The sequence below is a fragment of the Bos indicus x Bos taurus genome, chromosome 18 (assembly GCF_003369695.1).
Source record: "Bos indicus x Bos taurus breed Angus x Brahman F1 hybrid chromosome 18, Bos_hybrid_MaternalHap_v2.0, whole genome shotgun sequence".
NCBI classification, from domain to species: domain Eukaryota; kingdom Metazoa; phylum Chordata; class Mammalia; order Artiodactyla; family Bovidae; genus Bos; species Bos indicus x Bos taurus.
In genome coordinates, this window is record NC_040093.1 from 39,082,053 (window position 1) to 39,104,613 (window position 22,561).

A 22,561-nucleotide genomic window follows, 5' to 3' on the forward strand; every position below is an offset into this window, starting at 1 on the left:
AACAGATTAGTACTAATACCCTGTCTTTAGAGTTTATCCGAATCACCTGGAGAACTTACTAAACGAGGTGTGTGTGGGCCCCTCCACCAGAACATCTAACTCAGTAGGTCTGGGATGGAGCCTGAGATTTTGCATTTTTAATAAGCGCCCAAGGAATGATGGTGATGCTGGTCCTCAGACCTTGGTGTAGCACTGGGCCAAACTACCCACGTCACTGTAATAAATCTCTGGTGAGAAACTGAGTTTTTAGTTAAAGAAAGTGATAAAGTTTATCTAGCCAATTAATAGTAGGCCTGGAGCTGCAAGGTAATCTTTGAAGTATTAACTCTACATCTCTGGTATCCAGAATTGGAATTTCAAGGAACAGTTAAATTGTAAAGTTAAATGATCATTCTAGATTATTCTAGACTTGCCTCTGCATTTTGAGATATATAGGTAGATGATGATGATGATGATGACGACGATGATAGGTAGGCAGTGATGAAATAAAATTTATATTTTATAGAAAAACAAGAAAAATTTAAACATAAAATTTTTTCCTGCCTGTTTGGGTCTCCTCCCTCCCCTTAACTGCGTATTGCACGTCTGCACTAACCAGACCTCCTCAGAAGTCCACATTTCTTCTTAATCTTATAAAGGGTGAGAATGACCCATTACTCAATAATTCCTTGGGAGATAATCTTACTTCTTAATTTTGTAAGGAATTGGGATGACCCCACTTGCTTTGTACACGCAGATCTGGGGTGTATAAACTGTCAATATGTCATTCAAAATAAAACACTTTGTCTCAAAAACATGCCTAACTGCTTTGACCTCTACAGGATGGAACAGTCCTCAGAGCTTTCTGAAAGACTCTCTCCCAGGTTATAATCCTCAGGTGGATGCAAACTAAATTTTCCATATCTTTCCTAGATTAATTTTTTTCATGGATGTTAGATTAGATAGATACAGAATGATATAATCTCAGAATGTGTGCCTTTCAAATGAAAGCAAGAATCATTTTTAGAGAAACTCACTACTCTGTGCTTATTTTTATGTTTTTACTACAGAACAGGGAAACCTCTAAGGGGATTCAGTGTTCTACGGGACCACACATTAACATTTCCCTCTGAAATGCTTTTTTAATGGCCACATAGACCCAGCTCTACAAGGATCCCTCAACCAATTTTCAGATTGAGTATTTAATTTCTTTACCAAAGCAAAAGTTTGGCGATTGCTTGATTAATTTAACCTCATTCTTCTTTGTCATGAGAACAAATCTAAATGTCTCAGCTGACAAACACCACTTTAGAAACATCCTGATTCTGATAAATGGCTTCCTTAAATGTCTTAAAAGTATTATTAGTATAGGTGCTAGTTTGATTCTCAACTCCTGCTCTCCTGAGAGCCAGAGGGTGGGAACTGAATTCAGGTTGGGAGGGCATTGCCATGCCCTCAGGCAGAGTTTCAGGTTAGTATGCAGAACATGTATGGGTGACTCTGAATTCTTTAAGTCTTTTTTTTTTTTCCTGTTTTTCTATTTTCAGGTTCCAAGAAGGGAGCTCAATTATTCACTGTTACAAAAATGGCCATTGATGATCTTGAAAACCCAGGTAAAGTAAAGATACTGATGCTCAGCTGCATAAGTAGATAGTTTTCATTAATAGATATAATTATTTTTCACACCTCCCTAAATAACATGAAGAGCAGTTAAAGAAGCAGTATTATTGGTGATTTTTAATCAGGTTCCCGTGAGACCTGGGCAGAAAGTAATTATTCAAACAAATGAAGGAAGACAGCATAATCCATAACTGCACTAAATATTAAAGGAATAATGTATCATTTTAAGATAAAGTACATAAGTGATATACAGTTCAAGTAAAGCATCTTTTTTTAAGTACTTTACCACTTAATAAAAAACAAATTATAAGTACTTCTATTTAATGATTACATGGTATGTACAACATAATGCACCATTACTGTTTCTAGTATCTTTATCATTACAAAGGATTATTATTGTTAACATTAATAATATTATTAACTATCATCACAGATCATTTCATACAGCACTTTTTCTGTGCCAAGCATTTCACAGTATTACTGAAGTTAGTCCACACAACCCCAGAGTTAGATATTCTTCATTTCTTGTTGAAGGAACTGAAGCTAAGAGAATTTAAAGATCTAAGTATCAATCAGGTAGTTAACTAGAAGACCTGCCTAGGAATTAAATTTCAATGTCTGCTTGTCTCCATGTGTCTGGTCCTTCCCACACTACCACCAGCTATGAGAGTCAAAGATAACACACTTGATATAATAGGTTTCAGCACTCAATGACAGAGGTGTTTCTCTATATGTCCTAGCCCAAAATGTCACTTGAGGGCAAGACAATTTTGCAATTCAATATCTTCTACCCTGAGTTTCTTATTTTCCTTTTTCACTTACTAGAAGTAGTATGTTCCTACTTCTATATCCTAATTCCTGTTTCTCTCAATTTTGCTGGAAGAGAAAAGTACACTTTTGCTTTATCTAAGATAACTTCTTTACTACTAAGATATCATTCAACCTCTTGTTCTCTCAAGAGTCTAGATAGATATTATTTTGTCCACAATAGCCAGAGCTAATACAATCATCCCAGGACTAAGAAGGGGATGTACTTAAGGAAGAAAACTCATGACATCCACCTTATGCAAACATCTTTCTTAACCACTCCTAAAGTTAGTCCCTATCCTTTCACCTCTTCCCTTCCATAAGAAATGTTTCTGATATTTCATAAATACAGGTCACTCTGGTACAATAGAAAGATGGTGGCCTCTGGAATCAGATAGACCTGGGTTACAATGCTGGCTGGCTCTGTTTCAAAGAAAAATTCTTTTAAACACAATTTTAATATATAATCTTAAAATACAATAATATGATTTTTTTCTTTACAGTTTTATTTTGTATTGGAGCATAGTTGATTAACAATGTTCTGTTAGTTTCAGGTATACAACAAAGTTACTGAACTGTACATATACACACATCTATTTCCTTTTCAAATTCTTTTCCCATTTAGGTTATTACAGAATACTGAGCAGTGTTCCCTGTGCTATACAGTAGGTCCTTGTTTATTACGTATTTTGAATATAGCAGTGTGTACATGTCAATCCCAAAAAGTTTGGGTTTTTTTTTTTTTTGGTCATGCTGTGAGGCTCGCAGGGTCTTAGTCCCCCCACCGGGGACTGAATCCAGGCCACAGCAGTGAAAGCACCAAGCCCTAACTACTAGACCACCAGGGAACTCTCTATCTTTTAATAGTTTTGACCACACTATTAACTTCTCTGAGCTTCAAATTTCATGTCTTTAAACTGCTACAAAGAGAGGTTTTGAGGATTTAAGGGGCAATTACATGTAAGAACCTGGCACATCAGAAATGGCAGCTAAACTTTTGGTAATGAGCATGCTATAGGATATACAGAAGTCAAAATATAATATTGTATACATGAAACTCATATAATGTTATAAATCAAGTAGTTATCATGTGTTTACTTTCCCTCCCCATCTTCCAGAGAAACACGGAAAAACGGCATGCTTAACATATCTCAACAGTAGGGAAGAAAGACCTCGAGGAGATCAGTATAAAAATCAGGCTAAAAAGGCCAGTATCTCACCTGACTCTGTTTTTTTCCTTTATTCAGAAAATATTTACTGGTTGTGTACTATACCCTAGGCACAAAGGATGACAATAATCCAAACATTTAAAGTAAATCAAGCATTTAAAGAAAAGAGTTCCAGAAGGTGGGAACAGAGACAGGTACAAAGGTCTAGAGACAGAATATCTGATAAATTCAAAGATGAGGAAAGAAATTAACACAATTGCAATGTGGTGAACCTAGGGAGTGGTATGAAAAGGCACTGAAACCAGGCAAATGCCAAACTATGGGAAATCTAATACAGCCCATTGTCTCACATAGAATTGATCATTTTCTTAAATCAGCGGGACTTTACTTTTTACAGAACCACATGATACGAATCTTGCTTTACTTCTGGATGATACTGTTTCTCTTGGCTACTTGCTACGGAGGTCTTTTTCTGTTTTCCTATAGCTGCTATACAGATTCTGACTTGAATTTATGTCATAAACAAAAAGTATCACTAAAGCCTTTTAGACTTTTGGATGACCAAATCCGGTAGGGTTGTAGAATGGTTAAAAGCACAGCTTCTGGAATAACAGCAACCAGGCTGAGATCACCAGCTGGGGCAGGTGCCAGCTGTGGGGCTCACAGCAAGCCTCTTCCCTTTTCTAACCCTGACTCCTCTTCTAAAAATGAAAGCAGATGAGGACTTCTTGGTGGCTCAGTGGTTAAGACTCTGTGCTACCCATGCAGGGGGCATGGGTTTGATTTGGGAGCTAAGACCCCTGAAAGACGCCCATGCAGCCAAAATAAACAAAAACCCTAAAAAAGAAAGCAGATGGTTCTAAGAATTAAATTCTGCACCAAGTGTACCTAGCACAGTTCCTGACACAAAACGGCCTAGCACAATATAGTCACTGATATTATTAATATTTATGTAGAAAATAAACATCTCACTTGACTTTCTCTCAAAACCCAGAAGGTACAGAATAGTTTTTATGTTAAACTTTAGTTTGTAACTGTCAAACTGTTTACCTGTGCCTTCTCTAAACTAGGTAAAATCATGACTTAATCAAATTTAAGGAATGATAAGTTTCTCTGTTTTCATAAAGTCTCATCTTACAGGAACATGCATGATTCTAAAGAAAGTTGAGCAGTTATCTTTCAGCTGTGCAACCTCAAGCTAGAATAGCTCTTGTGTGTTCATTTACTCATCCTTTCATTTACATATTCATTATCATGTGCAGAACCCTGTGTCATGTAGTGGGCGTAATACGGAAAGAGATAAGCCATGCTCCTTATCCTCGCAATCTAACAGCTTTCAGTTCAGTTCAGTTCAGTCGCTCAGTCATGTCCGACTCTTTGCGACCCCATGAATTGCAGCACGCCAGGCCTCCCTGTCCATCACCAACTCCCAGAACTTACCCAAACTCATGCCCACTGAGTCGGTGATGTCATCGAACCATCTCATCCTCTGTCCTCCCCTTCTCCTCCAGCCTTCAATCTTTCCCAGCATCAGGATCTTTTCAAATGAGTCAGCTCTTCACATCAGGTGGCCAAAGTATTGGAGTTTCAGCTTCAGCATCAGCCCTTTCAATGAACAATCAGGACTGATCTCCTTTAGGATGGACTGGTTGGATCTCCTTGCAGTCCAAGGGACTCTCAAGAGTCTTCTCCAATACCACAGTTCAAAAGCATCAATTCTTCACTGCTCAGCTTTCTTTACAGTCCAACTCTCACATCATACATGACCACTGGAAAAACCATAGCCTTTACTAGACGGACCTTTCTTGGCAAAGTAATGTCTCTGCTTTTGAATACACTATCTAGGTTGGTCATAACTTTTCTTCCAAGGAGCAAGCGTGTTTTAATTTCATGGCTGCAGTCACCATCTACAGTGATTTTGGAGCCCAAAAAAATAAAGTCTGACACTGTTTCCACTGTTTCCCCATGTATTTCCCATGAAGTGATGGGACCGGATGCCATGATCTTCGTTTTCTGAATGTTGAGCTTTAAGCCAACTTTTTCACTCTCCTCTTTCACTTTCATCAAGAGGCTTTTGAGTTCCTCTTCACTTTCTGCCATAAGGGTGGTGTCATCTGCATATCTGAGGTTATTGATATTTCTCCTGGCAATCTTGATTCCAGCTTGTGCTTCTTCCAGCCCAGCGTTTCTCATGATGTACTCTGCACAGAAGTTAAATAAGCATGGTGACAATATACAGCCTTGACGTACTCCTTTTCCTATTTGGAACCAGTCTGTTGTTCCATGTCCTGTTCTAACTGTTGCTTCCTGACCTGCATATAGGTTTCTTAAGAGGCAGGTCAGGTGGTCTGGCATTGCCATCTCTTGAAGAATTTTCCACAGTTTATTGTGATCCACACAGTCAAAGGCTTTGGCATAGTCAATAAAGCAGAAATAGATGTTTTTCTGGAACTCTCTTGCTTTTTTGATGATCCAGCAGATGTTGGCAATTTGACCTCTGGTTCCTATGCCTTTTGTAAAACTAGCTTGAACATCTGGAAGTTCATGGTTCATGTATTGCTGAAGCCTGGCTTGGAGAATTTTGAGCATTACTTTACCAGCATGTGAGATGAGTGAATTGTGTGGTAGTTTGAGCATTCTTTAACAGACAGTAAATGAGCACTTCGGGCTTCCCAGGTGGCTCAGTGATAAATAATCCACCTGCCAATACAGGTGGGTCAGGAAGATCCCCTGGAGAATGAAATGGCAACCCACTCCAATATTCTTGCTTGAGAAATCCCACGGATAGAGGAGCCTGGCGGGCTACAGTCCATGGGGTTGCAAAGAGTCAGACAGGATTTAATGACTGAACAACAACAACAAAAAAGGGCGTCTTAGACCTACTTTTCTGGAAGTTCTCCTTTGTATACCTGTTATGATTTATAGGCTTTAAAGACATGCCCTCATTCCCTTTGTTATGGACTGAATGAACGTTCATAGGTTGAAGACCTAACTCCCAATAAAATGATATTAAAAGGTAGGGTCTTTGAGAGACAATTAGATTTAGATAATGCCATGAGGGTAGGGCCCTCATGTTGGGATTTGTGTCCTCATAAAACTAAGAAGTGACACCAGAGCTCAGCCTTCCTTGACTGACAACAATCTTCCCAGAATGGAGAAGCTCTTTACCGCATGACTTAATCCTAAGTAGACAAAGGCTAACTGATTGATCAGCACACAACTAACTCTGGAGCAGCACTTTAAATGACACTTTCCAAACAGAACAAACACAAGACTGGGTATTTTAGATACCTCATTTAATCTACTTTTCACGACCATCTGGTGAGGCAAGTGCTCCAGGAATGCTGGATTGATTGATCAATTGATTTTACTATTTTCACTACTTTAAGACAAACTGCTTTTTAACAACATCAGATTCTTAGCTGCCTTCATTTATCCATGGCTTACACAACAGCATAAGCCACTTTGGTAAGTTTGAAGCCTTACCTGCTTCAGCTTTTAAGAGTCAGAAGAATGGCAGGTATGTCTTGTAATTAGATTTTTACATCAGAATGGATTTGATTTTTGACATCAATGAACAAACCCATTTGTCTATCCCTGCATTGCAGGACTAGAAATCCATCATAATTATTTGCCAGCTGTTGGTTCACCCCAGTCATGGTTTCTTATTCTGAAATGTTTCCTAACCTCTAGAAAGTCCTCACTACATTTGTAGTTTGCAGGTATCTGAACGGCTTGCATTTTTAATGAATTCCTAATGTACTCACTCAAGCAAACAAGGAAAATTATAACCATGGAACATTACATTTCAGACATTAATCATAATTGCTTAATAATACCAAACAAGGAGATTTTATTGCAAACTGAGACTTATTTAACTTCAGAATCAGAATAATTGTCACATTTGCACATATTCTAAATGATACCACATATTTCCAAATGCCTACATTAAACAGTTTAGTCATAAAGAAATATTTTGTCAGCTAATTTAATTTAATTGCATGGCATAATCGTTTCACCTATTTCTCTAAAAACAGGTATTTTAATAAGAGAACTAAAAGGAGGTTATAAAAATCTCACTTTCTCAATTGCTAGGAAAGGTCTCTGCGGAAAGTTGCCAGACAATTACAAATTCGGGGGGTTTCTATAGTTCTTCAATGTATTTGTTATATACCATTAGTCACCAGTGAAGCCCTTCACTAATAGCAATACCCTTCAACAATAGCCCCAGAGAATTTAACACTGATTGATGGCAGGTCACCTGGAATTGGTTGGCAGAATTTCCAATTTTCTGTTGGGAAATTGCTTATTTCTCCAAGTCTATTCCCATTTTTACAAGTGGACAGCAAGCTGAGATTATACATTATTATGTGTCTAAATATAAAATTGTGATGGATGGTGTCACACATTTAAAAAGAGTTAAGCATTTAATTTAAAATTTAAAAAGTTTAAAGAAGTTTAAAATGTATTTTTAATCTTTCTCAGAAATTCATGGGCTGATTCATATTGGGGGAAATACTAAGAAATTACCTAAGGATTGTCATTTATATGGGGTATTATTTTCATAAAATTATCCTTTTAGACCTCGAAGCAGTAGAACCATGACTTTCTTGTAAATACTATCTAAAGATCTCAGTCTTATCAAAAGACTGAAGGAATAAATAGATTCTTTCTGTAACAGTACTAATGCCAAATTTGGCAGAGTAAACAGTAAAGTAAGCAACCAAAACTCAAAAGCCACATTAAAATCAGAAGACACAGTTTGCTATTTATATTAAACTATCATTTATTTAAAAACATATACTAGGTGTAAATTTTAAAAGTGTATATTTAGGATGCAAAAATATCATATGTGTGTGTGTGTGCTTAGTCTTATCCAACTCTTAATATCGTATATCACAGGAATATTACTATATACTTTTCCACTTAGAAACTCTACCAAATTCTTGAGTTAAGCATTAAGTCCCTGGCTAAACATATTAAAGGCAACAGGTAACAATCCAATGACAAGTTTGAAATTTTGTCAATATGGGTCACTCTGGAGAGACAAACTAGCAAAACTCTCAGAATGTGCCTGCAGTGCAGGAGACCTGGGTTCAATCAATCCCTGGGTTGGGAAGATCCCCTGGAAAAGGAAATGGCAACCCAGTCAAGTATTCTTGTCTGGAGAATTCGATGGACAGAGGACCTGGTAGGCTACAGTCCATAGGATCGAAAAGAGTTATACCCAACTGTGTGACTAACTTTCACTTTCACTTTCAACATAATTGGGACAATTTGGTGGCTCAAATGGCAAAGGATCTGCCTGCCATGTGGGAGACCTGGGTTCGATCCCTGGGTTGGGAAGATCCACTGGAGAAGGGAATGGCAACCCACCCCAGTATTCTTGCCTGGAGAATTCCATGGACAGAGGAGCTTGGTAGGTTACGTTTCATGAGATCACAAAGAGCCAGACACGTCTGAGTGACAAACACTTTCACTCAACTTTTCACACACACAAATTCTTGAATTAAGCATTAAGTCACTAGCTGCCTATATAAATAAATTAGAGGCAATGGATAGCAATCCAATGACAAGTTTAAAATTTTGTCCATATGGGTCACTCTGGAGAGAGAAACTAGCAAAACCCTCAAAATCTGTAATGCTCAACATAATTGCTTAATCTGAGGATTAAAAATGCCTTTATTGAGCTTCCCTGGGAGCTCAGTGGTAAAATCCCACCTGCCAACGCAGGAGACACAGGTTCGATCCCTAGTCTGGCAAGATCCCATATGCCTCCAAGTAGCGCCACAACTACTGAATCTGAGTGCCCTAGAGCCCTTGCTCAGCAACAAGAGAAACTACCACAGTGAGAAGCCTACCCACTCCCAGTATTCTTGCCTGAAGAACTCCATGGACCAAAGAGCCTGGTGGGCTACTGTCCATGGGGTCACAAAGAATCAGACACAACTGAGCGACTAACACTTAAACATTTCTAAAACTGTCATTTTAAAGGCTGCTTAGAATTTCATGATATGGCTACTTAATGCACTGGTGAATAATCTACTGATGGACATGCAGCTTGTTTTGTTTATGTTATTTATTTGTTAAATGGTTATTTATGCAATATTTGTTCATTGCTCAATATCTACCTTGTCCTGGATTGGGAATACAAAGCCTCTGTTCTTGTAGAGCTTACATTTCTGAGACTTAGGGATAAAGACAGACAAGGAAAACAATGAACACAAATAAATATGGTAGTTGGTGATTAAGTCCTACAATAAACTATAATATCATAATAAAGCAGGATAAGAAGACAGTGGCAAGAAGTAATAGATGGTCTCTAAGATAAGACAACTTTCAAACAGGGAACTGAATGAGAGTATGGCATTGGCCCAGTGGAAATTTAGATGACAAACCTTCCAGATTCAGTAAAACATGAGCAGAGGGAATTCCCTGATGGTCCAGTGGTTAGGTTTGGGCACTTTCACTGTCAGAGCCTGGGTTCCAACCCTGGTCGAGGAACTAAGATCCTGCAAGCTATGTGTTGAGGCCAAAAGAAAAAAGAGAGAGAGAAGAGGCAGCAAAAGGAGTATGTGTAACATGCTGATACAATGTAAAGGAGAAAATCATTTTAAAACAATAAAACTTTTGTGTCTAAATCTTTACACATACATCTTGAGAAAATATTCCCAGGAGTATATTTGTAAGGTCAAAAATACACTCATTTTTTAATCAGAATTTTCTCAATATCTTATGCAAGGAAACTTTTTATTAAAATAGTTCTTTTAAAAACCCTCTATGTTATCATTACTTAGTGAAGTACTGAGGCTGTCTGAGAATTAGTGCACTCTCAAGAATCTGCCATGTATGTTTCTGTCATTTATATGTACAAACAGCCCTATCATTTGACATTATTCAACAGTTGTTGGCGTTAAATGTCAGCATGCCGTGATTTGCCTGACAGCTATTTTGCATATGTTCCCTTCCAAACTAGACCCTCACTGCATCACCGTACATGACAGCACTGCACATTCTAGAGATTCTGTAACTGCGTGACTGATGTTGTGCAACACTTGCTTTTTTATATTAAATTCTCACCCTAAGTGGTGAGAATGGTGACCATGTAGTATTTGGCTTCATCTCCTCATCATCCAGCATAAATACCTACCACACAGGAGATGCTCTATAGGTACTTTGCATGAATGAATCAATAAAAACATCTTCCTCTGCAATGGCCTACATGGGAAAAGAATATACAAAAGGGTGGATATATGTAAATGTATAACTGATTCACTTTGCTGTACAGCTGAAACTAATACAACACGGTAAATCAACTAGACTCCAACAACAACAAAAGGCAAACATCTTCAATGATATTATACGTGAGATCAGATCAGATCAGTCGCTCAGTCGTGTCTGACTCTTTGCGACCCCATGAATCGCAGCACGCCAGGCCTCCCTGTCCATCACCACCAACTCCCAGGGTTCACTGAGACTCACGTCCATCGAGTCAGTGATGCCATCCAGCCATCTCATCCTCTGTCATCCCCTTCTCCTCTTGCCCCCAATCCCTCCCAGCATCAGAGTCTTTTCCAATGAGTCAACTCTTCGCATGAGGTGGCCAAAGTACTGGAGTTTCAGCTTTAGCATCATTCCTTCCAAAGAAATCCCAGGGCTGATCTCCTTCAGAATGGACTGGTTGGATCTCCTTGCAGTCCAAGGGACTCTCAAGAGTCTTCTCCAACACCACAGTTCAAAAGCATCAATTCTTCGGCACTCAGCCTTTTTCACAGTCCAACTCTCACATCCATACATGACCACAGGAAAAACCATAGCCTTGACTAGATTAACCTTTGTTGGCAAAGTAATGTCTCTGCTTTTGAATACGCTATCTAGGTTGGTCATAACTTTCCTTGAGATAAGAACTAACTAATAGCCAAAGAATAATTAATTAATTTTAAATACTAATATTTCAGAATGTACCAACAATCGTTAGTCCCAGGAGGCTCTCTTTGTGATTTCTAGTGGCTCAGCAGTCACTCAAAGACTTCACACTTGACTCTTAAACAACAGGGGCTTAGGGCACCAACCCTCCTCACACAGTTGAAAATCCCTTATAATTTACCGTTAGCCATCAGTATATGTGGTTTGTATCTCAGGTTCCACATTTAAGGATTTAACCAGTCAGAGATCGTTTAGTTCTGCACTATTTACTATTGAAAAAAAAAAAAAAAAAAAACATGGATAAGTGACCAAGTTTCCTTATACACCTCCAGTCATCCCTAACCTCTGCATCCAGCTGACCACCCTACTGTCCACCAGGGCCTGGTACTCTGTATTAGACTTTAAAGATGACTTCTTCTGTACTCCATGAGTCCCAGACTCATAAGGAAGTTTTGCTTTTCAGTGGCTGGACCCAAACATGTAACAAAAACAACAATACTGCTGGACAGTCCTGCCCTCAGAGGTTCAGAAAGTCCCCCCACCACCTTTGGAGAAACTTTAGCCAAAGACCTAAAAGATCTCCATCTGGAAGAGGGAACCCTCCTCCACTGTGCAGACAACATCCTGATCATCAGCCTGCCTAAGGAGGCTTCTGAACCACCTGGCCTCCTTAAAGGATATATGGTGTCCAAGAAAAAGGCTCAAATGGCACAAACTAGGGTGACCCACCCAGGATTCATTCTCATAGGTCAGAGAAGCCCACCCAGGAAAAGAGAGAAGACATTTGCAGCCTCACCCTCTCCTAAAACTAGAAGACAGCTTAAGGGTTCCCCCTCCCCATGGCCAGGTTTTGCCATTCTGGATCCCTGACTACGGTCTATTAGTTATGCCTCCATATGCAAAGTTCAAAAGAAAGGATGATGGTCGTTTTGAATGGAATTCACAATGCAAAGGGGCCTTTCAAGAATTGAAAAACTAATTGCTTCAGGCCCCTGCCCTGGCCCTCCCAGATTTAGCTACACTCTTTGACCTTTACTTTTAGGAGAGAAAAACAATCATCCTTGGGGTATTAGTTCAAACACTGGGGCACTTTACTCAGGTGGTTGTTTATTTCTCTAAACAATTAGATCCAGCCACCAAGGGACGGCCTCCTTGGCTTCAGGAAGTAGCTGCTATTACAACCTGCTCAAGGAGGCGGAAAAGTTAACATCTGGTCAGCCAATCACTATATGACCTCCATTATGATTCAGGTTTTAAGCAAAGCCCTACTGTATAGCACAGGGAATTTTGTTCAATGTTATGTAACAGCTCGGTTGGGAGAGGAGTTTGCAGGAGAACGGATACAGGTATATGTATGGCTGAGTTCCTCTGCTGTCCACCTGAAACTATCACAACATTGTGAACTGGCTATACTTGAATGGAATAAAGTTTATTTCCGGAGTGATACAATCCACCGCCAGGCAGGTGACACATGTTCAATCCCTGGTCTAAGAAGATTCCACACACCAGGGGTAACCACAGGCGGTGCACCACAACTACTGAGCTGCAACTTCAGAAGCCCGAGCTCCCTAGACCCCACACCGTGCAACAAGAGAAGCCACCAGAGTGAGAAGCCTGTGCACTGCAACTAACGAAAAGCCCGTGCAGCAATGAAGACACAGCACAATAAATAAATACATTTTTAAAAATAATAAAATTTTTTTAAAGTTTCATCTAAAAAAAGATTCGGATTTTAGTAGGTTCTAAGGGAACAGAGTAGCTATCCCCAAGAAGGTTGATTCAAGTTCAGACTATGTTTTCAGACAATCCGGTGGCTACCATAAAAACCTGTCACACACTAAATCCTGCCACCACGATACCCACAGGGCTCCTGGAGCACAACTGTACAGAAACCATAGACACCATCTATTCTGCTTGCTCCGACCTAGGAAGTGAGCCTCTTCCAAACATGGAAGAGGAATGGTTCACAGATCAGAGCAGTTTTATGAAAGAGGGGAGAAGTCTGTAGGATATGTAACAACTTTCCAGACCCAAGTCACAGAAGCCAGAAGCCTACCCTCCAGGGACTTCCGCCCAATAGGCAGAGCTGACAACTCTTAAGGGTGATCCTTACAGCTCAGGACTGGGAGGATCTGAAACATTTACACAGACTCCCGGGGCGTATTGGCCATCCTCCATGCCCATGGGTCTATTTGGAAGGAAAGAGTTGTGGTTACTGCAGAGAATGAACAGTTGAAACATGGCTTAAGCATACTGAAACCCTTAGAACTAGTACAGCTTCCAAAAAGGTGGCAGTGACTCATGGTAGGGGTCACCAAAAAGGGCGGCGGCAGCGGGGGTGGTGCTGAGGGAACCAAGGCAGGCTCAACTGCCAAACGGTGGCCTGAGAACCAGTAATTTGGCAACCACCCCTTACACCTCAAGGGCCAGATCCATCCAATTATCCCCCAGTCTACATAAGGAAGAATTAGACAGTGTGGAAACAGGGCTTCATTAGAGGTCTAGGAGGCCATGGGTGGCTAGTTATTGAACATAAGCCAAACTTCTTTACCTAAACCACAGCCTGTCAAGCCATCAGGGAACTCATTATGGGAGAGAAGCCCCATGTAATTGGTTGGTTGAGGTCATAGTAGCTCTTGGCATGAGGAGTATAAATGAGATAGTTGAGACATGCTGCTCTTGCTAGTATGTGGGCCATGTATCTTAAATCGACCAGTGTCCTTGTCACCCAGGCCATATGGCTGATCATGGAAGCTAATTGTGTCCTATCAACAGGATGCCACAAAGGCCCACTGCAAAACCAGACCAAACTGGCTCGATCCAAGATAGAGGGAAAAGTAGGCTAAAGTTCGCTGCTTTTCTTGCCTTGGTTGATCTCTATGTTTCCACACCAGCTCCTGAGAGCTAAAGGACACTTGCCCAGATTCAGCTCTGTGTTTGTTTCAATAATACGAAGTGTTTGGCAGAGATGCTCTGCAGCTGTACTTTGAGAGAGAGAGATGTTTTGAGAGTTACACACTGGTCAACGGCCCCAAATCCGTTCTGACTTGACCTCAGGGACCCACTTGCACAGATGAAACCTGGAGGAGTCCAAAAGTTACCTTTGTTTCATTACCACACTAAGAACTCCACTCCAAGGGTCATTTGTACTCTGCTACGGCAATCCATGACTTACCAACTAAATAACAACAGCAACCCACTCCAGTATTCTTGCCTAGGAAATCCCACAGACAGAGGAGCCTGGCATGCTACAGTCCATGTGGTCGCAAAGAGTCGGACATAACTTAGCAACTGAGCACAGCACAGAAGCACAGTTTGTGGGAGAGCGAGGGGGCGAGGGGGCGGGAGGGACTGCCCATGCACCAGCTGTTCCTGGAAATCTTTGTCCTTTGCCCCAGTTCCTGATGATGCACTTGCCTCTCACCCTGCAAAAGGGGAGCAGGTGTCTTTAGACATGAGCTCCCCTTCTCCATTCCCTGGCCATCCAAGAACAGATTGTCTCACCAGCACCAAACTCAGTTTTGTTTTTGGCAGTGGGAACCTGAGCAGGAAAGAACTCCCTGACCAATCCAGGGGTGCTTCAGTTCAGAGGGACCTCAAGAGTGGGGTGGCTCACATCTAATCGGGTAACATCCTCTGTCTCCAAAAGATTAGATAAATTGCCGTCGCTCGGGGATTCAAACAGTTAGGGCCAAGGTCGGGTAACAAACGTAGCTCAAGATAGCTGGGGAGTTCACTTCTCCACCTGGGGTTACACCACCGCCCCAAAACCAGTAGGCAGTAGTTACAGAGGCTGGACCTGCGCCCTTCCATGCCCCTCTGCAACGAGTACAAAAGACAGAGGAGGGACTTGCCACTGGTGAAGCCCATTAATAATTCCCGAAAAATAAAAATAGAAGCTGGGTAATAAAGCCTAACCTTTTTTTTTGTCTGTTTCCTTTGTGCCAGTTTCACTTGCTCACTGGCTGCCGCGTGCAGAGGTCTTGTACCCGACACTTTGGGACCAAAGTTCCAAGTGCAAGAATGCTGCGCCCGACACCTGGGCTCCACGTGCCCTGTGCAGAAGCGCTGCACACCGCACTGCCATTCAAGATGGTGGCGGCAGGCGGAGTGCAGAGACGCTGCTTGGGGCGCTGCACCCTACCAGGAGCATGAGCGGCATACCTGCGCCAGACCAGCAAGATCTCGTCCTCCTCCTGGCTCAGTCAGTTCAGTTGCTCAGTTCTGTCCAACTCTTTGCGACCCCACGTGTTATAGCAGGCCAGGCTTCCCTGTGCATCGCCAACTCCGGAGCTTGCTCAAACTCATTTCCGTCAAGTCAGTGATGCCATCTAACCGTCTGTTCCTCTGCGGTCCCCCTCCCCCTCCTTCCCTCAATCTTTCCCAGCATCAGGGTCTTTTCCAATGAGTCACTTCTTCGCATCAGGTGGCCAAAGTATTGGAGCTTCAGCTTCAGCATCAGTCCTTCCAATGAATATTCAGGGTTAATTTCCTTTAGGATTGACTGATTTGATCTCCTTGCTATCCAAGGGACTTTCAAAAGTCTTCTCCAACACCACAGTTCAAAAGCATCAGTTCTTCAGCGTTCAGAGGGCAAGAGCTCACACCTCTCCATTTTTCTGATCAGAGAGTAAAACCTTCCTCTGCTTCTGGACCAAACTCAGTATCATTCTATTGGCTTGAACAACACTGGGCAGGAGGACCCTGCTGGGGCTTGTTAGCAATTTTGTTGATCAGTTTCTTGTTTACGTGTTGTCAGGTTCCCCCACTAGAACATGAGTCCCAGTTACCATGTCTCTCCTGCTCATTTCAGTGCCCCACACTATACCTGCCCCATACGGGCACTCAGTAAATATGAGAATAAAAATAAAACTAATGAGGGAATGCATGAGCACTCTTCAATTATAAACATCCCACAACAGACTATTTTCCAAGTATGACCTACAATATGTAACTCAAACAACATTCCTGGGGCATAGGAAGAAGCATGCCCCAGGAATTGCCTAGCAGTCAAGTGGTTAGGACTCCACGCTTTCACTGTTGAGGGCCTGGGTTCAATCTCTGGTCAGGGAACTAAGATCCCGAAAGCCAAGCAGGGTAGCCAAAAAAAAAAGCATGCTCTAAAGAAGTTCTTAATCCCTAAACTAGAGTTATCACACATCTGAGCACACATTCAATACACTAAGTATGAATGATACAGAATATGTGACGATTACTTTTAATCTTTTATGCAAAGATACAGAATAATATACACAACCACTTTCTTCCTTTTGAAACATCACAATTCATCATTCTAATCAGGGCAGGTGTGCACCAAGGCCCGCTGGCAATGTGTTTACAATTTCTTTATCCACCTCTTCTTTGCTGTATTGCCATCCACTTGCTAACTACACAGTCCTCAGTATCATATTTAGGAGTCTAATTCTGGTAAAAAGTAGAAATTTCCTTTTTCTTTAGCAATTATGGCAAAGTTCCTGGTGCTTTGAGTGACTATTAGCATTGTAACTAGCCACATAGATGTCCCTTTTATTCAAGGTATTCAGTGTCATTTGAAATAATTATTTTGTCTCTCTAATAACATGCCAGCTACATGACAAAAGAAATCTGGTCATAATTGTTCTCCTTATATTCCTCTCCCCGCACTATCCCCAGTGCACAGAACAGTACTGAACTCAACCCTGCTACTGCTAAGTTGCATCAGTTGTGTCCGACTCTGTGCGACCCCATAGACGGCAGCCCACCAGGCTCCCCCGTCCCTGGCAAGAACACTGGAGTGAGTTGCCATTTCCTTCTTCAATGCATGAAAGTGAAAAGTGAAAGGGAAGTCACTCAGTTGTGTCCAACTCTTAGCGGCACCATGGACTGCAGCTTACCAGGCTCCTCCGTCCATGGGATTTTCCAGGCAAGAGTACTGGAGTGGGTTGCCATTGCCTTCTCTACCCTGGCACATAACAAATTTTTGGATGAAAGAACAAATCATTGAATGAATGAACCAATGAACTGTGTCTCAGTGTTGGCTATGGATTTCATGAGTAAGATGTCTTTCTATTCTTTTCTGTTTCATCACCTTCAGCTGTACTGGGTTACTGATGTTAACACAGGCAGAGTATAGAACCTAGCTTCAGTCAGTGATCATCATTTCTATAATAAATCCAATGATGGGTTTATAATAAAGCAAACTGAATGATGTTAACTTTATGTCCCACGTTCCCCATTTGTGAACTCAAGGAAGCAGATGCTGTCTTTGCTCTGACACCATCGGCAGCTCCTTATATTACCAAGGACTGCTTCTCTGCCTGACGGTGCTTTTGGAATATAGTAACATGACAGTGCCTGGGAACTAATGCCCCAAAAGATGATCGATAAAATCTCCATCTTCTCTGTCCTTCAGTGGAACAGTTCTGAGATTATACAGGATTTCCAGGGGCATTTGGAGCCCTGGTTGCCCATGGCAGACACCACTAATTCATAAAAATTCATTTGGTTTTCCTTCCTTCCTTGTTCCATTTCTCCACTCCCTCAGAGAAGACAGAGTGCCTGCCTGCCTGCTAAGTCACTTCAGTTGTGTCCAACTCTTTGCAATCCTGTGGCCCGTAGCCCACTGGGCTACTCTGTCCATGAGATTCTCCAGGCAAGAACACTAGAGTGGGCTGCCAGGCCCTCCTCTAGGGGATCTTCCTGACCCAGGGATTGAACATGCATCTCTTATGTCTTCTACAAAGGCAGGCGGATTCTTTACCTCTAGCGCCATCTGGGAAGCCCTAGAAGACAGAGTATCTGAGATAATTTTCATGGGATTGAATACAAATCCCTGTCCCCAGGTCTCCTTTCGGGATGATACCAGGGAAGACATTGGGGAATCATGTATCTATCGCATAAAGTTGTTGAAAGGATTCATTGAGAAGCAAAGTGATTAGAAGAGCACCTGGTATATGGTCTGTGGTCCATAAATTTATGAGTTGGTATCTAGTATTATTTGTCTCCTCTGACCTACTTATCTTGGTTCTCTATTTAGGTCCACAATTTTCCTCTTCATAGCTGTCTCAATCCCCAATAAATCTCTGAAATTTCTAGGTGAAGTTCATCTACCTCCTTTGAACCCACTTTTTTGAATGACTCTTACATTAATGCAGTAGAGGGAACCAAAGCTTACAAGTACTGCACACGTTTCACAAGATACACTGCAGGGGAAAAAAAAAAAACTAAGAAGGATCAATAATATCCTAGGGTCTTGGTGGACACTTTCCTAGTGGAGATGGACCTCTGATTCCTGATGGAGGGTCTCATTCCAACAGGGGCAAGCTTATTGGCATCCCTCAAGTATGGAAAGCCTAATTGGTGGGCCTATGGGTGGTCTCATACCATGCGGCATGCTAAGTTGCTTCAGTCATGTCCAATTCTTTGCAACCCCCAAGGACTGCTGCCCACCAGGCTCCTCTGTCCATTGGATTCTCCAGGCAAAAATACTAGAGTAGGTTGCCATTTCCTTCTCCAGGGTATCTTCCTGATCCAGGGGTCAAACCCATGTCTCTTATGTCCCCTGCTCTGGCAGGCAGATTCTTCACCACTAGTGCCACCTGGGAAGCCCCATACCAGGTGGAGGAGCCATAATTCCTGGAGGTGGAATTGCTCGACCAACAGGGGGGTGGGTGTAGCCCCCTTTCCTGGTGGATACTGAGTTGGGGGTCCAGTAATGCTGGCAGTGGCAGCAGCTGCCACAATACCTCTTCCTTGTGGAGTCATGACTTGTTGGGATGGCTCCCCCAGCCCCATGGACAGGGCCTGTTAATCCAGCAAGAGTCTGGGGAAATGGAACACCAGCTGGAACACCTCTGCCAGCGGCTCTACCAACCCCCAGCATCACCAGTAAATGGTACCTGAGAAATGCCAGTATCTTTACAGGGTGGTCCCTCCACAGTCATGGAAACCAAGTTCTCCCGGGCAGCCACACCAGACCCCAAACTTGCTTTTCTTCATATTCTGAATGCTTTGAATTCTTTGCCTCGATCTTCCTGAATTCATCACAGTCACAGAGGATCAAGTTCACCTACTTTCCAAAACCCTTAAAAGGGCCAGTGAAGATCCAACCATCCTGCCGGACACATCTCACCTGTGCATCTTGCACCTCTTTCCCATAGTCACGATTGCTGTTCCACCAACTTCGATGTCCACAGGACAGTTTTGGGATCCTTAAGACCCAAGGAAGCCTACGGATTAAGGTATGATGCAGGTTCTCCACCAAACACTGCAAGTGGGGGCAGAAGCTTCCAATAGTAGAAGAAGCTTCCTTGTTTTGATCTGTTTCCTGTTGGTATGAGCTACCTGGGTATTCTGATACTGCTTTAATGACCTGTTGGTGTCTCAGCTAAGAAGACCTGTCTCAGTTCTGCCTGGAAATCTACCACAGGTAGTTGCTCCTACTCGGTGACTGCCTCCGGTACAGGTGACACCCACCGCTGGTTGTTCAGTGAGGCTGCCCTCCATTTGACTTGCGGTCCTACCTCAGGTACAGCACTGTTCTGTAGTCCTCGTCAGGTGTAGAAGTCCCTGGCTTGCTCTGTCGTGCCGCTGGAAACTCCTCAAAACAGAATAGAACTGAACAGGTCAGGCATCTCCAAGGACCGCTCCCCTCCACGCTGCTCTTTGCCACAGGCGCACCAACTAATCACGTCGGCCCTGTCCGCGCATGCGCAGCGAGCCCCCGACCCCACTTTTGATAGCTGCTTTTCAACTTGCCTTTCTCTAGGTCATCCCCAACAGCTTCAGAGGTAGGAACATGAAACTCGACAGATCTGACTTAAAAGGCTTACATCAGTGCTGAAAAATGGCTGAGGAGAGTCAGATTTTTATGTTTGGCCTTTTCTGTTCCACTAGAGAGATAATATTGCTCAAGCAATTGCTCGGTGAGCATTTAAGACATTCTAGTCGCCAAGAGTCGGACACGACTGAGCGACTTCACTTTCACTTTTCACTTTCATGCACTGGAGAAGGAAATGGCAACCCACTCCTGTATTCTTGCCTGGCGAATCCCAGGGACGGGGGAGCCTGATGGGCTGCCGTCTATGGGGTCGCACAGAGTCGGACACGACTGAAGTGACTTAGCAGCAGCAACAGCAGCAGCAGTGGATCTAACAGGCTTTCCAGGGGGTGCAGTGGTAAAGAACCTGCCTGCCAATGCTGGAGAAACAGAGACACAGGTTCGATCCCTGGATTTGGAAGATCCCCTGGAGAGGGCATGGCAACCTACTCCAGTATTCTTGCTTGGACAATCCCATGAACAAAGGAGCCTGGTGGCCTACAACCCATAGGGTCACCAAGAGTCAGCATGACTGAGCACACACACACACACATCTCTAGTTACATGTCACGGTAAATATTTTACCTTTATTTATTGATAAAATAATTTGGTCAAATTGTCCAATGGAGCCAGGATTAAAATTCAGAATTTTTTTACCTCAAATCTCACTCTCAAGCCACCACCACATTGCAGATCTAACTGACCTAGTATACTTGTTGGAAATGTCATTCTCCTTTCTCCCTGGTGTCAGAGCTCTGAGTTTCTTAATTTTTAGCTAAGATTTATTCTAGAACAATTCCAGAAAGTTTGACTTTACAGAAGCAGTTGTGTCAATTCCCTTAATGTGTTATGAGTTATGACTCTGCTATATAAAAATTCTAGAATGTAGTCAGGTAGTCACCTTTTTGATATTTATTTTATCCTTTTTCCCAATGACTAAAGGCTATGAAACACTATGAATATGCAATAAATACATCTTAGTGGATTGGTTTGAAAATTATAAGACAGTAAATTCCCTTTTACATGTGAATATTTCTACAACAACCAGATAGTCTGTATTTAACCTAACTGCCCCTAAAACAATTCTACACTGTTGGTGGGAATATAAGTTGGTGTAGCCACTGTGGAAAACAATATGGAGGTTCCTCAGAAAACTAAAAACAGAACTACCATATAATCCAGCAATCCCACTCCTGGATGTATAGCCAAACAAAACTATCATTGAAAAAAAAAATACATGCACTCTTATGCTCATAGCAGCACTATTTACAATAGTCTAGACGTGGAAACAACCTAAATGTCCGTCAGCAGATGAATGGATAAAGGTGTGGTGCGTGTTTAGCAATAGAATATTACTCAGCCATAAGAAAGAATGAAGCAGTACCATTTCTGGCAACATGAATGTGACTAAAATTATCACACTAAGTGAAGCAAGTCAGAAAGAGAAAGACAAATGCCATATGATATTACTTATATGTATATTCTACAAAACAGAAACAGGCTCACAGAGAAGATTTGTGATTAGCAAGGGAAAGGTAGGAAGGGAGAGGAAGGGACTGGGAGTTTGGGGTTAGTAGATGCCAACTACTAAATTCAGAATGGATAAACAAGGTCCTACTGTATAGCACAGGGAACTATAACCAATCTCCTGGGATAAACCATAATGGAAAAGAACATCAAAAAGAAATGCATATAACTGAGTCACTTTGCTGCACAGCAGAAAGTAGCACAACATTGTAAATCAACTGTACTTCAGTAAAAAAAAAAAAAAATTTTTTAATAAGAATAAAAGTAAACTAGCTGCCCCAGTGGCAACCCACTCCAGTATTCTTGCCTGGAGAATCCCAGGGACAGAGGAGCCTAGTGGCTGCTGTCTATAGGGTCACACAGAGTCGGACACGACTGAAGCGACTTAGCAGCAGCAGCAGCAGCAGCTGCTGCCCCAAAGGGGCTTCCCCATTGGCTCAGGGATAAAGAATCTGCCTGCAAGGGCAGAAGCTGTAGGAGACCCAGGAGATGCAGGTTTGATCCCTGGGTTGGGAAGATCCCCTGGAGGAAGGTGTGGCAACTCACTCAAGTGTTCTCACCTGCAGAATCCCATGGACAGAGAAGCCTGGAAGGCTACAGTCCATAGGATTGCAAAGAATCAGACACAACTGAAGTGGCTTTGTATGCATGCAGCTGCCCCAAAATGTATAACCAAAATTATAGATTTTAAAATACCTTTGGGATGAATTAATCTGATATAATTGCAATATATATA

The 22,561-nt window shown here is 42.0% G+C and overlaps 1 pseudogene; it reads right to left on the reverse strand.

Annotated features, from left to right (window-relative positions):
* Positions 1–18,724: 18,724 nt before the first annotated feature.
* On the reverse strand, positions 18,725–19,985 carry LOC113875347 (annotated as a pseudogene).
* Positions 19,986–22,561: the final 2,576 nt, after the last annotated feature.